Source organism: Callithrix jacchus, chromosome 1 (assembly GCF_049354715.1).
Source record: "Callithrix jacchus isolate 240 chromosome 1, calJac240_pri, whole genome shotgun sequence".
Lineage (NCBI taxonomy): Eukaryota > Metazoa > Chordata > Mammalia > Primates > Cebidae > Callithrix > Callithrix jacchus.
In genome coordinates this window covers 118,908,038-118,926,073 of record NC_133502.1, presented here as the reverse complement: position 1 = coordinate 118,926,073, position 18,036 = coordinate 118,908,038, and the positions used below count along the sequence as shown (strand labels likewise).

At 34.2% G+C, this 18,036-nt stretch overlaps 1 long non-coding RNA gene across 1 annotated transcript in view; it reads left to right on the top strand.

Annotated features, from left to right (window-relative positions):
* LOC128932127 (uncharacterized) overlaps positions 1-3,291 on the top strand; it is a 33,293-nt gene extending 30,002 nt beyond the window's left edge. The window contains exon 3 of the long non-coding RNA XR_008481579.2: positions 2,064-3,291. This is a non-coding gene — a long non-coding RNA (uncharacterized LOC128932127). The remainder of the gene's footprint in view (positions 1-2,063) is intronic.
* The last annotated feature ends 14,745 nt before the right edge of the window (positions 3,292-18,036 follow it).

The window sequence follows — 18,036 nt, the reverse complement described above, 5'->3', positions numbered from 1 at the left end:
CTTAGCATTGCTTTCGCTGTATCCCAGAGGTTTTTGGTATGTTATGTCTGTATTTTCATTTGTTTTATTATTTTTATTTCTATCTTAATTGTATTGTTTACCCAAAAATCATTCAGGAGCACGTTGTTTAATTTCCATGTATTAGTATCATTTTAAGAACTGCTATTGGTATTGATTTCTAGGTTCATTACACTGTGGTATGAGAAAAATACTTAATAATTTTGTTTTTTTTGAATTTATTTATATTTGCTTCATGGTCAAGCATACAGTCTGTTTTGGAGAATGTTTCATGTGCAGATGAAAATTGTATGTTCTGCAGTTTTGGGGTACAATGATCTGTATATGTGTACTAGGTCCCTTTTGTCTGGAGTCCATTTTAAGTCCAGAGTTTCTTTGTTGATAATTTTCTTGCCTTTAAAAAGTTAATCATGTCCCATTAAAATGATTTTATGGCTTACAATTTTGAAAACATTTATCTATACTGTTGTTGGGGAAAATATGGCTTTTACCTATTGTGCCTTATTACTGAATGCTTTTAACAGTGCTACAAAGATTATCTGTTGCTATTGCAGTTTGGGTTCCCCAGCCATGCTCTTGCAAAGGTGAAGGAAGGGAACAGGATTAGGCAGAGTGGGATGTTGGGTGAGATACAGTCACAATGATGATTTCAGCCCACCGCAAGGAGCTAGGCAGCTGTAATGGCTCTTCAAAGTTGTCCTGCACTCTGCTGAGAATAGAATGGGCCTTCTTATACTAGGGTAGACCAGTCACTGCATGTAAGATATCCTAGGAGAATGGAAGATAACATTGATGAAGCAGCTGTTTCAAGTCAAGGGCTATTTCTTAAGAGGGTTGATAGCTCAAACTGTCCATTGGAAGCACCATCTTCCAAGGGTGTGTAGAATATAACTTTCAGTCATTAACAAATAATTAGGATCATGTATCACAGCAGCCAGTGTAATTTGATTTATTAGATATACAGATACTGCTATATATTTGTAACAACTACTACTGAAACAAAAAAAATCTGTTGCTTCAACTCATGGATTCACTTATGTTGAAACTCTAACTCTTAATGTGACTGCATTTGGAGATAGGTGATTTAAGGAGCTAAATAAATTTAAGTGAGATTATATGTGTGAATTTCTAATCTAACAGGACTGGTATCCTTACAGTGAAAGAAAGGCACATAAGGAGTGTGCCCACACAGAGGAAAGGTCAGATGAGAACACAATGAGTGAGTGGCCACCTGCAAGCCAGGAATAGAGACTTCAGCAGAAAAAAGGGCTGGCACCTACATCACAGACTTCCAGTCTCCAGAACTATGAGAAAATACATTTCTGTGTTTAAACTACCCAGTCTGTGATATTCTGTTATGGCAACCCAGGAAGTATGTTAACAATAATATATCATGTTAATGTAATAAAACTGGTAATATTATATTACTGGAATTTTGAAAACCATTGCTTCAGAGAAAGGCCTCAAATTAGGCTAGGCATGTAACACGTGACCTCACATGTATAAAGTTTATAGAGTTTTATAGTTCCTTTTAAACTGCATTCTTAGATTTATATATATTCAAAGTTAAAGCAGACAAGATACAGACTGTCAGATATTTCTAGAACCTTTTGTTATTTCCTGAGAAGGTCAAGTATTTTCTTACTTCTTCTGCTCTTTATTTAGAAGATAGAAACCAAGAAACCAAGAACTTGCCCTAAAGCTTATAAAATATCTCATCTATATCCTCCTTTTGGCAAGCAATTATAAATCATGAGGGGATATGATCAATGTAGAAACAGCATATGACTTGAAATTACAATGCCCAGGATTAAGTCTGGATTGTGCCATGCTACTCTCGGTGAGCTATCTACATTTAATAAGTTACAGTTTATTTCATGTAACCTGAGGGTCCTAGTGGGCTGTATAAATTCAATGAGTAAAGACAGGTAAGTAAATAAGTAATACTTACTGTGTTCTTAAAATGTACAAAATACTCTGCAGAACCTTAATATGTGTCCTCATTTAATTATTATAATTCTGTGTTGTGTATTGTCTTATTTTAGAGACGAAGAAACAGAACTGCCATTCACAATTGCTGCAAAAAGAATAAAATACCTTGGTATACAACTCACAAGGAACATAAGGGACCTCTTCAAGGAGAACTACAAACCACTGCTCAACGAAATCAGAGAGGACACAAACAGAAGTTTATAAAATTTAATGTAATCAATGTTATATAACAAATATTGGTGGAGCCGGCCTCCAATTCTATGTGATTTGTTTTCATAGCCTGTGGTATTAATCCCTCTCCCATTGTGACAGTTAATTTTAGGGATCAGCTTCATGTCACTAAAGGATACCCAGATAGCTGGTAAAACATTATGTTTGGTTATATCTAGAAGGCTATTTCTGAAAGAAATTGGCATTTGAGTCAGTGGGCTGAAAAAGACCCACCCTCACCCAATCAACTGAGGGCCGAAACAGAACAGAAAGTCAGAGAAAAGGTAAAATTTCTCTCTTTTGGAGCTTGAAAATATATTTTCTCTGTTTTCAACATCAGATATCCAGGTTCTCTGGCCTTCATACTTCAAGACTTGCATGGCTGTCCTCACCCTCTGTGGCCCTCCATCTCGGGTATGAGCCACACTACTGGCTTCCCTGATTTACCGGCTTACAAAGGATGTATCAGGGAAGTTTTCATAATGACATGAACCAATTTCCATAATAAATCTCTCTCTCTCTCTCTTTCTGTTTCTCTCTTTCTGTCTCTCTCTCTCTCTCTCCATCCTACTGGTTCTGTTTCCCGAGTGAAACCTAATACATCCATGTGTTATCTGACAACAATAGTAAAAATAATAACAAATTTCACTCTTATTAATCATTTTTAAGACATTAATTTAAAATGCCCTAACCACACAATTTTAAGCTCTAATTTCATAATAATCTCTGTTTTTATTCGTGCCTAGAATTATGTTAAGAAATTATATATGAAGTTGAAAAAGTAACAGCTCCCAGTTTAGACAATATGAAGAATTTTGTCTACTTGTATTATGTGCCTTTTCATAACCCAAGTTAAATATTTAGAATCAGATTATATGTTGCAGAGAGAGAGAGAGAGAGAGAAGGAAAAAAATCTCATCTAGTGGTATAAACATCATGTAGCATAAATGACCAGTCAAGAACTAGTATTGATGCCAGAGATAAATACATATTTTTCAATTGATTGAATATAAGAATAAATAAAGTTCAATGACAAAAGACTATTATGAATAAAAAGTTAGCAATAGCAAAGTATGAAAGAGAAAATGACTTTCTGTGTTCTAATTATTATTTAAACAAAGCACAATATTGCAGTGACATGTTGGACTAATATCTTTAAAAATATAATACTTTAGTTTTCATTATATTTTTAAAATTATATGTCTGTACATTGCTAAATAATAGTTAAGAGGAGAATGGATTGGATGGTCATGTACTAAGAGAGAAATGCATTATACATTAATCTTCATCACTGGAAATTAAGCAGTAGGATATATAAAATCAATCTTGGTGATTAACAGTGTAATTAGAAGCCTCTTTAGTCCCCAAGGAGTTTATAATCCCATTAAAGAGATAAGACATACTTGTATGAATAAAGGACTTAAAATGGAAGGTACTATATGTAAAGGTGCAAAGGGTTATATTAAGTGCCAAAGTGCCATGAGTTCAGAGGAGGATTCTGTTGCATTGGCCGACCTCGAAGAATGGGTAGAAACTGAGCAGAAAAGAAAATGCAAGGTGCAGCATGTGGAGAAAACACATGAGAAAAGTATTTTAAGAGACATACAGGGTTTTTTGTATTTGGTTCTAGTAATATTTCTTGAAACATAGTGTTTATTATTAGTAAGTGGGAGGTAAAGTGGGAGGGGTACTTAGAGAGGTGAGACCAATCAGCCTTGACCAGATAGGATTTCCACTCTGGAAATATGAGAAATACAGATACAAAGAAAGTTTCCTGGAATATGAGTCACAGGTATCTGAGAAAATGTTGTCACAAGTCCACAGAAGTCTTGTTCCAATAGACAGTTGCCAAGATCATACTGAGCTCTGTAAGGTGAGGTTACAGTAATGTGAGATTCTGTGACACAACAAAGGCAATGAAGCATGCTAACAGGAGTATTGGCCTCGCAGTCAGTTAGGAATCATTGTCTGTACAGAGCAAAAATGTCCCCTTGGAGGGCACAACCCCCATCCTCAGGTCCAGGAAAGCTATGGCTTAAAACTCTACATAATGAAATAAAGAAAGTTTTCTGTGTATAAATAAAATATGCTGTTTCTGGGTTCATGCTATAGTTTATTTTAGGAAGTAAGCTTGGAAACATTGCCAACCTCACTGAAAAAGCAAAGCTGGAAAACTAGAGCTTCTTTAGAAAAGGAATAACACAAAAGCCCCAGTTGGTTTTCGATCTCTTCCCAAGGGATTTGTTTAGATATATTGCAATCAATATCACAAGACAATTCAGAGCTTGCTAAAGAGGATTGATTAAACTGTACATGATTTTTAATGAAAATATACCTATCTAAATGGATAACACAATCTGGTGGCATTAAACTTGTAAAGGCACTTCAAAGGTAAAGAATAAAAGTTCAATTCCATGTAGTAAATTAAAACACAACAATGAATGCTGTCTGCTAAAGGAGACCCAGATTTTTCAATTAGGAATCTCTAGAAGTTATTAACCCTAAGCTCTCTTTGGCTCAGTAGACACAAAGCTCTGCACTCACAGAATGCATTTAATCTGAGAAGCCCAGCGTTCTTTGCAGTAAGCAATTCAACAATACAATCCAACAAACAATATGTGGAGCTACATTTTTCTTTTTTCTCACAATGATACAATGAAGGCACTCAAAGATCCAGTGGCTTCTTAAAGGTCACTTGAAGGATCTTTGTTTTAATTTGCATTAGAAGAAAGGCAACTTCACAGAAAAGCCATAAGTGGGACCCTGGAGATTGTGATAGAATATGGGAAAATTACTTAAGGCCACATTATTAAGGATCTAAATGCCAGGCTAAGTTAGTTAGACTTTGAAAGACAATGAGAAGCCTTTGAAGATTTGCAAGTAGTGGGAGTGACTTGTTTAAAATGGTGTGTCAGGAGGAGCATAGCAGCAGAAATGCATGGTAGGAGAAAGTGTCAAGAAGACTCATCAAGAGAACAGTGTAGTATTCCTGATGAGAGGTATGGAACTTGGAACAGTGAGTAGGAAATTGAAATGGAATAAAGGTAACATATTTTTAAAATACATACCTATCTCTATCTTTAATGCTATCCATCTCACTATTCATTTAGAATCATCAAAATGTGTGAATCAGTTGATTCTGCATGTGTGTTAAAGAGGAGACAACAAAACTGGTGACTAAGATAATTTTGTTGAAAGAATAACAGACTCTAGAGGAAATGCTGATTTTGGCTTATGACACTTTGAATCAGATAGTTTTAGGACCTGATTTTTCATATTCTTAGGCATCACACTTGTTTTAGAGCTATACATGTGAGTGAAAGCGGCTGATGAGACTGTTCTGGAAACTTAGTGAAGTGATAGGGAAAGAGAATCTTCTTGTTTTGGAATTTCCAGGAGGACAAGGCATACATGTGGGAGCTACTGTTACATAACTTACCACCACAAAGGAATATTCCTCTTGAACGAGGCCAAAATATAGACTGAGGGGATCATTCCCTATTACCACTTAAGCCCTGTGTTCACTGGCATCTGGAGCCATATAATCTATATGTTTAATTATGTAAGCAGATACATTTCACTTGTTACTCAAATCATCTTGAGTTTTTCAGTTTTCAGTCACTTACAATGGGGAAAAATTTTTAATCATAAAATCTAAGGGAACAGAATTTCAATAAAGGGGTGATGAGTTTTTAGTCAGCAGTTATATGTACTGCAGAGTTGAAGATGTCACCAATATGGTGTTTTTGATGTTTCATAGCACCATTTCAATAGACTAGAAGTAGATATAATAAGGTCTCGGTTTATAAAAAAGTATGTGAAGTAGATTAGTGATGACAAAGAACATGTAGAGCATATAGGACACTTTTGAGATAGTAGGAGAAAAGCAGGGAAGAAAAAGTGTAGCCAGAAGACTAGCATGGTTGAGAGAAAGTTTACTTTGGAAAAGGGCATTAGAATGTGTTTGGAGTGGATGCATTGCCTGATAAAGGATAGGAAGACCTTTGAGCAAAAAATATGTATATACACATATCATAAGTGCACTTATTTCAGCATTGTTCATAATGTAAAATACTCAAAGCAAGCTAATATTAATTATTCCAAATGAGTTAAATGTAATATATAAAATACCAATTATAAAAGGCTAAATAAAAAGGCATGATACAGCATATTCTCTACAGAATAGATATATTCATTAAAATAAGGGTATAGTTACTTAATTTTCTAAAATAATAATGATTTCTCTTTTGTTTTCGAGACAGTCTCATTCTGCTGCCAAGGCTGGAGTGCTGTGGTGTGATCTCAGCTCACTGCAACCTCTCCCTCCCAGGTTCTAGTAATTATCTTGACTCAGCCTCCTGAGTAGCTGGGATTACAGGCACCCACCACCTTTCCCAGCTAATTTTTTTGTATTTTTAGTAGAGATGGGATTTCATCATGTTGGCCAAGCTGGTCTTGATCTCCCGACCTCAGGTGATCTGCCTGTCTCAGTCTCCAAAAGTGCTGGGATTATAGACATGAGCCACCATGACCAGCCAAATAATAAAGATTTCTATAGTAAAGTAATTTGCAAAAGCAGACAGATACATAGAAGAAAAAAGAGAAGACAAAACATATAAAGAATATATTGAAGGGGAAAAATTGGGAACATTAAATAGGATTTCAAGTCATTTGGTTATCATTTATCAGTCCTATATATGTGCTTGCTATGAGTGAGACAATGTATTTATCATTTTAGAAATATTCGATTCTTATATCAACTCAATAAAGTAGACAATATTATCCCCTTGATGAGAAAACTAATTCAAGAGAAAGGATAAGTGACATTGTTAACATTACTCAGTTAAGTTGGGGAGGTCAGATTTGAATTTGGAGTAATCTGGGTCCAGAGTCCATGGACTTAAAAACTATTCTAGGTTGCTTAAAAGGCTTCTTTTCTTGAATGATGGATGATGCCAACAATTCATAATTAACAATGATGCCAACAATTAACAATTAATGATGCCAACAATTACTGTAAAATATATATTGCTGTCTTATAGGAAAAAATTATGAAATTCTCTACCTTATTACTTTTTATATAAAAATCCACTGTTCTCCCACTTAGACTCTTTTTTTAAAAAATTAGAAAGATGGAGTAAAACATATAGATTAAATCTGGTTCACAATGAAAGATAATTTCTTGTGACATAATACCAATTTTAGATAATAGACTTAGAACAAACCCAAATGCTCATCAATGATAGACTAAATAAAGAAAATGTGGCACACATATACCATGGAATATTATGTAGCCATAAAAAAGGATGATTTCATGTCCTTTGCAGGGACATGGATGAAGCTAGAAACCATCATTCTCAGCAAACTAACACAGGATCAGAAAACCAAACACGGCATATTCTCACTCATAAGTGGGAGTTGAAAATAAGAGCACATGGACACAGGGAAGGGAACATCACACATCAGGGTCTCCCTGGAATTGGGGGACCACAGAAGGGAAAGTATTAGAAAAATATCCTAATGCAGGTGACAGGTTGATGGGTGCAGCTAACCACCATGGCACATGTATACCTGTGTAACAAACCTGCACATTCTGCACATGTATCCCAGAAGTATAATAAAGTATAATAAAAAAATAGGCAAACAAATATAATAGATTATATGATATGATGGAGGTTGCTTGGAATAGCAGACATGGTTATAAATATCCTTAATCTACCACTGACCATTTAAGAAACATTAATAGGTGAGTCTCTCAGTATCTCCAACCTCTAATGAAGAGGTTGGATCTGACTATAATTTTCCTCAGATTTGGAAGAATGTCAGTCATCATTCCTTCAAATTTTTTTCTGACTTCCTTCAGTCTTTCTCAGCTTCCTTTCATACTCCAATTATACTTACATGAGGCTACTTGATTTCTCCCAGTGTTCACTGTTTTTCAGTCTTCTTTTCCACTTCATGTTTTACTTGGACTATTTTCTAACCTTGTTTTTTTTTCCAATTCACTAATCTCTGACATTGTTTTTTCTAGATCTAAAAATTCAAAGTGGATCTGTGCCACATTCCATGTCCCTATTTAATATATTCAACCTTTCTTCTAGCTTGTGGACCATATGGATACATACAGAATTCAGAGATGATAATTGATTTAATGTACTTTTCTGCTAATGCTAACGTGTCATTTCTGGGTCAATTTTGTTTGTTGATTTTTCTTCTCCATATGGGTTGTATTTTTGTGTCTTTCTGAACACCTGGTAATTTTTATAGCAGATGCCTGACATTGTGCTTTGCCTGGTAGGTGTTTGTACTATAAATATTCTTTATCTTTGTTGTAGCTTACAATTATTTGGAAATAGTTTCATAGTTTCTGTTTTTGCTTCTAGGCTTCATTATGTGGCATCAGAGTATCATTTAATCTAGGGCTAACTTTGCCCAAATAGTGAGGCAAAATCCTTCTTAATATTCTACCAAGTGCCCTAAGAATGATGAGATTTCTCTTTATAGCTGGTAGGAACAGGAATTGTTACTGAGCCTGTATGAGTTCTGAGGATAATGATGATTATGTTTTTCCTGACTCTAGGAAGTTTCCTCTGATACATGATTTGACCAATACTCATCTGAAAACTTAAGGGCTGTCCTCTCCAAATCTTTGGAACTTTGTCTGTATGGGCCATTCCTGTGTGGTTCTCTGTTCTGTAAATTCTATCATCATTGACCTCCCTAGAAAGCTATCTTAATCTTCTCAATTCAGGGAACTACCATGCTCAGTCTATTTTCCTCCCACCAATGCCATCCTTTGCTTGGAAACTCTTTTTTTTTTTTTTTTGAGACAGAGTTTCACTCTTGTTACCCAGGCTGGAGTGCAATGGTGCAATCTCAGCTCACTGCAACCTCCGCCTCCTGGGTTCAGGCAATTCTCCTGTCTCAGCCTCCCCAGTAGCTGGGATTACAGGCACGCGCCACCATGCCCAGCTAATTTTTTTTTTTTTTTTTTTTTGTATTTTTAGTAGATACGGGTTTCACCATGTTGACCAGGATAGTCTCGATTTCTTGACCTTGTGATCCACCCACCTCGGCCTCCCAAAGTGCTGGCATTACAGGCGTGAGCCTCCGCGCCCAGCCGGAAACTCTCTTTAGGCAGTAAGCTACAACAAAGGAAAGAGTCATTTTGTTTATTTCCCGTATCTTACAAGCCACTTTCCATTGTTGACTGATAACATCTTAAAAATCATTATTTCATATATTTTTATTGGTTATTCTTTTTTTTTCAGGTTGTATAGTAAATCTCACTTTTGTTTATTCATCTTGGTCTGAAACAAAGGTCTAAAGTTAGTATTTAGTATAAAAAACTTCAAAGACTCTTTTATTTTAATGTGCTGTTATTTCATAAACAGAAGGAATATCCACAGAACTTGGGCAATATTTAGGTACTTAAAAACTTCTAAAATTTCAAGAAAGATGTTAAGTAAAAGAATCAATGTTGCTGTCTGAAAAAACAAGTTAGTATTTTAATGCATTTTGGGTAAGGCTACAAAATAAAATTTTTGTTTTGCAAAGTTACTGTTTTTAAAATAACAATTTGTAAAAAGGAAATAGAAACAAGAAACAGAAAAATAAAAGCATAAACAGAATATTTTTGATCTCACTAAAATAATGACTCCTATAATCATTATTGCCAATTTAAATAATATCTGTTTTGCTTGCTCTGGTCTTTGTTAGATCATTGAATGTTAGACATAAAGGACCTTAAAGATACACTGTATCATTTATTTCTCACCAATCTCTATCGTGAGAAAATAATTGAAATACTGGAACAAAGGCTCCCAAATTTCTTCAATCTTGCTAATTCAAATAAATATATTTTAGTCCTTTAGCCCAAAACATCAATTTTATTGTATCTTGTTTGTCTCACCAATCTCACCATATATATTAGTTAAGCTTTCTAGTATAAGTAGGATTCTTGTATATACCTTTAGTAGAGACTTTGGGGGATGTATTTGTAATAGGGCCCAAATGATTTTGACGCTTGTGGTCTGTTGACTATACCTTGAGAAACATTGAATTCAGGTTTTCTTTCCCTTTTGATTTCCTAGAGTTGTATAAATCAATGGTGTGTGAAGATTAGCTCATAGGGATGTGCTTTATAAGAAAGAAAAAAAAAACTTGTTGTTAATGGCATGATTTCTAGGCCTCCGTCCCCTTCTGGTTGCTTCTCTTTTATTACATTTTGCTGATTTTTTGCTATTAAAGTGGGAAAAAGTAAACATTAGGAAAAATTATGTTTGACAAAAATGTAAACATTTAAATTCATTTTACAAGCAGAATACCATGGGTGAATAAATTAAGGTATTATTGCAATTCGTTTTTTTTTTAAATCCACTTTTGGATTCGTCCATCACACTCTGCTTTTTTTCATAGCCAATTTTATTAGTGTGTTCTGACCCTGCTACAGAGAAATACCTGAGACTGGTTATTTTATAAAGAAAAGAGCTTTAATTGGCTCCCAGTTCTGCAGGCTATACAGGAGGCATAGCAGCTTCTGCTTCTGGGGAGACCTCAGGAAACTTCCAATCATGACAGAAGGCAAAGTGGGAGCAAGACATCTTACAGAGCCAGAGCAGGAGGAAGTGAAAGAGGGAGGTGGTGCCACACACTTTGAAACAACAAGATCTTATGAGAACTCACTCACTCTATACAGTACGAAGTGGGGGAAGGTGCTAAACCCAAAATGAGAACTCTGCCCCATAGGGATTATAATTCAATATGAGATTCGGGCAGGTAAACAAATCCAAACCATATCACCAGTGTTCTTGAAATAATATCTGGTTTTTATCCCTTGTTCTTATATCTTCATCTTCCCATTATGCTTCATCAATTTATTTTGTGCTTTAATTTTTCAAAGAAATTGCTCTTGCTGAAGTCACCTAAAAACAGGACCTACTGGTAATGTTTTAGTCATTAATGGCATACAATCTACACTGACTTTTTAAGCATTTAACATTATTGAAAAGGTCTTAAAATTACCTCACTTCTCCCTTGCCTCTCGAAGTATATCTTCCTATTTCTATGTATTTATATTTTATGTTTTTTAAAAATGTATAAAATGTATATATTTATGGTGTACAATATGTTTGGACATATATATATATATATATATATATATATATATATATGTTGGTGCAAAAGTAATTGTGGTCTTTGCAATTAGTTTTAATGGAAAAAACCACAATTGCTTTTTCACTAACCTAATAAATTGTGAAATGGATAAATCAAGCTAATTAATAGATGCATTATCTCACTTTTTTTTCTTGAGAACACTTAAAATCTACTCTCAACAATTTTCAAATGTTCAGTATGTTACCTATAGTTACCATGATATATGTTAGAGCTCTTGAAGTTATTCCTCCAAAATAAAATTTTGTGTCTTTGACCAATATCTCCCTAATTCCCCCACCTCCAACCCCTAATAACCACCATTTTCATATCTATTCCTATGAGTCTGACTTTTTGTCTTATACGTATAGGTGAGATTTTGTGGTACTTACTTTCCTGTGGCTTCTTTCACTTAACATGATGTCTTCTAGATTTATACATGTTGTTGCAAATGACAAAATTTTCATCTTTTTAAGATTAAGTACTATTTGGCTGTGTCCATATACCACATTTCCTTTATTAATTCATCTCTTAATAGACAGATTGATTCCATGTCTAGGCTATGTTAATAATGCTAAAATAAACATGGAAATGTAGATATCTCTTACACATACTGATTTTATAGCCTTTGGATATATGCCCAGTAATGGGATTGTTGGCTCATACTGTAATTCTACTTTTAATTTTTTGAGGACACTCCAAATTGTTTTCCATAATGGCTATATTAATTCACATTTCCACTAGCTCTTTACAAAGGTTCCGTTTTCTCCACATTCTCATGAACACTTATTGCTCATCTTTTCGATACTAGTCATTCTGAGAGGTGTGAAGGGATATAGCGCATTGTGGTTTGAATTTTCATTTCCCTAATGATTAGCAAGGCTGAGAATTTTTTCATATACCTGTTTGTCATTTGTATGTCCTCTTTTAAAAATGTCTACTCAGGAAAACATTGTCCATTTTTAAATTGGTTTATGTGTTTTCTCACTATATGTTTCTCAGTTAGGGCTTTTTGAATTCCTAATGTATTTTTGACATTAACTTATCAGATGTATGTTTTGCAGATATATTCTCATTTTGAAGGTTGTCTCTTCACTCTGTTGATTGTTTCCTTTGCTGTGCAGGAGCCTTTTAGTATAATATAGTCCTATTTAACTGTTTTTCCTTTTTAGTACAAAATCTAAAAGATCATTGTTCAGATCTTCATGGTATTTTAAAGCTATTTATAAATGAATTTATAAAAGAATTTAATTATTTTGCAATAGTTCAATGATCACACATTTTTCAACAGTGAATACTTAGCTTTTCACATACAAACATTGAATTCATTTTTTTTTTCCTCATTGAATTATGTTCTCTACACCTTATTCACAACGTTTTTTTTGTTTGTTTGTTTGTTTTTGTTTTTGAGACGGAGTTTCGCTCTTGTTACCCAGGCTGGAGTGCAATGGTGCGATCTCGGCTCACTGCAACCTCCGCCTCCCGGGTTCAGGCAATTCTCCTGCCTCAGCCTCCTGAGTAGCTGGGATTACAGGAATGCGCCACTGTGCCCAGCTAATTTTTTGTATTTTTAGTAGAGACGGGGTTTCACCATGTTGTCCAGAATGGTCTCGATCTCTTGACCTCTTGATCCATCCGCCTCAGCCTCCCAAAGTGCTGGGATTACAGGCGTGAGCCACCGCGCCCGGCCTATTCACAAAGTTTGACAGCAGAGTTCTATGTTTCAGAAATATATCTAGCAGTTATGTTTGACTAAAATTCTAGCTTCCCTTTATATCAAAGTAAACTTTTCAAACAGAAACATGACACACAAAGTTTTGTCAGATTTTCTGGGATTGAATGTAGAGTTAACTTTGATGTCTTGCACTGTGCTTTTCTTTACCATCTTCTGGGCAGTTTCTGTACTTTCTATCTTGTTATATAACCTATTTTTATGTATACTTGTCAGATGTTTATTTCTGAACACATATCAATAAAAAGGACATGGCAAAGTGAAATAAAGAATTCCCATAAAGATATTAGGATGTATTATCAAAAAAGTAATTGCAAATTTCATGACATTAAAAAATAACTATTCAAACTTGGTATTTCTTGAATATGTCCTCAACTCCACTGCCTACTACATTTATTTTTACCTTATATTTTTAAAAGTACATTTCTATAAAGAGTAAACTAAAGCCTATATATAGGGAAAGAAAACACAAAGAACTGTGTACTTTTTCTTACTACTTTCAATTCAAGTAATTTAGTAGCATGAATCCTAGATGTGCTTTAACCAAATGTTGAATTTTGTTCAGAAATGGAAACAGATAATGAATGAACACTTTATGTCTAAAGGGAAGAAGGGCATTCTAAACCACTTCTGATAAAAAATTTTAAAAACAATCATAGACGTTTATGGTACTAAACAGTCTACTGAGAGAGAATTACAGACTTCTAAAGGTCAGTGTTCCTCCTCTGAGAAAGATTAGAAGAACCAAATGTCTACCTCATGTTTATTCACAGAATAAAGGTATCCAGTGTTTTCTTAATGTACTTTTCTCTATCACAACACTATGCTTGAAAAATATTTAGCTTTCATCTGTTCAGCTACAAAAGAAATTAGATAATTTAGTAAATCAATTCCAAGCATGGTATTTTTTAAACTTTTACTTTAAGTTCTGGGATACATGTGAAGAAAGTGCAGGTTTGCTATATAGGTATACATGTGCCATGGTGGCTTGCTGCACCTATCAACCTGTCATCTAGGTTTTAAGCCTTGCATGCATTAGGTATTTCTCCTAATACTCTCTTTTCTCTTGCCCCACCACCGGACAGGCCCCAGTGTGACTTTCCCCTCCCTGTATCCATGTGAGCTCATTGTTCAGCTCTCCCTTATGAGTGAGAATATGTGGTGTTTGATTTTCTGTTCTTGTGTTATTTGCTGAGAATGATGACTTCCAGCCTCATCCATGTCTGTATAAAGGACATGAACTCATTCTTTTATATGGCTGTGTAGTATTCTATGGTGTATATGTGTCATATTTTCTTTATCCAGTCTGTCATTGATGGGCATTTGGATTTGCTCCAAGTCTTTGCTACTGTAAATAGTGCTGTGATAAACATATATGTGCATGTGTCTTTATAACACAGTGTTTTATAATCCTTTGGGTATATACCCAGTAATGGGATTGCTGGGTCAAACGGTATTTCTGGTTCTAGATCCTTGAGGAATCGCCACACTGTCATCCACAGTGGTTGAACTATTTTACACTCCCACCAGCAGTGTAAAAGCATTCCTATTTCTCCACAGCCTCGCCAGCATCTGTTGTTTCCTGAATTTTTGATAATTGCCATTCCAACTGGCATGAGATGATATCTCGTGTGGTTTTGATTAAGCAGGGTATGTTGAAGGCAACACAAATACAAGTAGAAATAAATCAGCCTGATAGCATTTCTTACTAATGTTTTGAAGCTGCATTAAAACAAAACATAGCAAAACAAAATACTGTTGTAAAGACTGAAGATCTTTGCTGCACTTTTGTGCCTGGCATTCCTTAAGGGAAATGCAACTCACTGTGTAGAGAACAACAGAGTGTATCTAGAAAGAGCAACCAGAATGCTTAAAAAAATCTCACAGCTGTGCTTTTCAAAAATGGATTAATGTGGTGATTGCTAACATATATGTGTTTAACCTTATTCAAAGGAAAAAGAATCTTACGTACCCAGGAATTAAACTTTGCTTATTATTATTATATTACCTTGATAAAATACTAAACTATGGTTTATAATTTTTATACAGCTGCATTCCCAAAGTTGGCGTATACATTTATTTTCTGGAAACAACTATTTTTTTAAAAACTCAAGCAATTATATCTGAGCAATAGCTGAAAACTTAATCTAGCCAATTGAAAAATAACTCAGTCAAATTAACTATTAACCCAGTTTCATGGATAAACTAAACAAAATGAAACAAAATTTCTCTATTCTGACTCCCTGTCTCAAATGAATCTCAAAGCAGATTTCATATTAGAATTCTCATTCCTCTTATTGGGTAGGGTCTCTATCTCAGGATTCTTCCCATTAAACAATTTCTGCCATATTGCATATTATTCCAAGACAATAAGGTCCATCAATATGGGGAGATAGAGATAAGCTGGAAGAAGAGGGAAGTTAAAAATATTAGTCATATTTCTTTGTAGGGATAGTATTAATTCTACCATAAAGAAACTTTAGAAAATGTGATATCTACCAATCTATTTGTCTGTCTGTCTAACTATCTATGTATCTATCTATCCATCTATACTTGCTTAGTATGTAGGGGAAATCCAATATTTCAAAATATATCTTTGATATTTAAACTTTGCTAATACATTTAAAAATTTTTAAAAACCTATTTAAACTCTAGGTTTTTATTTAGTATCTTTTCAGAAAATTCAATAATTTATGACTGTTAACAAATACCTTATTAATATTTATTATTAATGACTACTAGTAAATTATTACATAGTATATATTTTACCAGAATGATTCTATTTTTATATTGTATTCATTGTATGGAATTTTTTTTTAAATGGTATTTATTATGAATGGTATTCGACAAGCTTCTACATCTGCAGTTTGGTGTATGTTTTTAATTTGAAAGATCACAGCCTTTAATACTTTTGCCATGCTGTTGTCTCCTTCTTCTACTTCAGTCATTCAAATTGTGCATATATAACTTTTCCCAGAATACACCACAGTTCTTACATGTTTTGCTTTCTCTTGTGTTCTTTTTGTATTTCTATTGGGAAAGTTTCTATATAGTTATCTTCAGTATCATTGAATCTTTTTTTTTACAAAGTTGAGTTGACTGTTGAGTCCATCCAAGGCATGCACTGTTTCTATTGCAATAATTTTGCTTTCCAGCATTTGCTTTCGATTCCTTATTAGAATTTTCATCTCCCTAAACTACCCATCTGTTCTTCCATGTTGCTTACATTTTTTAGAGCCCATATCAAATTGCTCACTTATTTTAAATTCTCTCTGATAATTCCAGTATCTGCGTCATATATGCATCTGATTCAGATAAATGTTTTACCCTTCAGCCTGTGTTGTTTTTTTTTTTCTGGTCATTTACGATGCCTGATAATTCTTCTTGAAAACCAGACATGCTTTATAGGATAGTGATGAAATAGGCCTTTTGTGGGGGAATTCATGTTACTCTTTCTAGGATTTGAGCTCATTTTCATGTTTAATGCAGTTATTGGTGACAGAGTATTTATTTCTTTACTACACTTTATTTCTGTCTTATTACTTGACCCTGGTTACTCTAAGCACTCCTCCTCAGAGAGCACCTGTGTCTTGCAGCTTTTCTGGTTGTAATCTGTTCTTTTATACTGGAGCCTATTTGTCTTACGGTAAGATACAGATAAAAGAAAATGTTCTCTAATTTTCAAATTAAATCTTAGTGTTCCAATAGGCCTGAATCTTAGTGTTTCAATAGGTCCTAGGTCCTTACAAGTGTTTCGCCAGTAGTATGGCATCCCCCCGCCTCCCCACATTTTGTTTCTTGAAATTCTGACACTTGTTCCCAGTAAGGTGGAAGTACAATACTAGCATAGGCTGGGGTGAAAGAAATATTCTTCTCCCAGATGGGATCAGACTCCGGCAATTTCTTTTTCCATGAAGAGTAGTCCTTTATTGTAGAAAAGGCTCTGGGAATATTTCACAATGATTACTCTTCCTATTCTTCTGCCAGAGCTATGAAGGAATCTTTAAGATCTTCAGAGTGAAAACTTGGTGGGCCTTCAGGAGATGAAGCCCATGAAAGGATGGTGGGTTTCCTAATACTGTGATCCTTAGGAGTTTCTCAGTTTTATACTTGTCCACAGTCAGCCTCCAGTGATTTATCAAAATTAGCATATAAATGTTCCTATTTTATTTATTGCTCCAGTAATTTTTACTACAGATTAGCATGTTTTGGCTGTGACTCTCTAAATGCACCTGTGTCTCCAGATTTAGACAATAGTAATTTGTCCTGAAACTAATTTTAATTTGTCCAGCATTTTTATAATAAGGATATAAGTGATGGCCTCCAGGGTCTTTAGATGTTGGTACTAAACTAGAATTTACTTGTAATCTTTCACATTTACTTTGCAAAAATATTGGTAGGCAATTTTAGCAATTGTTAGCTAACAGAATTTACAACCCAACAGATTTTTAAAAAATAATTTATATATATATATTTTTACTTTGATGTGGACCAACAATATTTTAATGTATCTATCAATTTGAAAAATCAACTTAAAAATGAAATCTATTTAAAATTTTGTCTATAGCAGATATTGTACAAAAATTATAATTTGAAATAATTTTTGTGACTTGCTTAGTTATAATAGTGTCATAAAAACCAAAATTGAGAGACATTAAAAAGACTAATGTAAGATTTTTAGGCTACTGAAACACATGCATATTGATTAGGATCAGATGTTTTAAAAATTATCATTTAAAATGTATTAAAAATAAATTATTTTCTAGTTTTTAAATATTTGGAGACAAAGTCTATTTCTTTTCTTGCCACACTAATTTTCCATAGTTCATAGCACCTCTGGAATCAATAGAATTTCTGTTAAAAATTACAAATAGCAACCATATGTCATGTTATTTAACCACCTCTTAAAAGAGAAATCGTCAAACTGATAG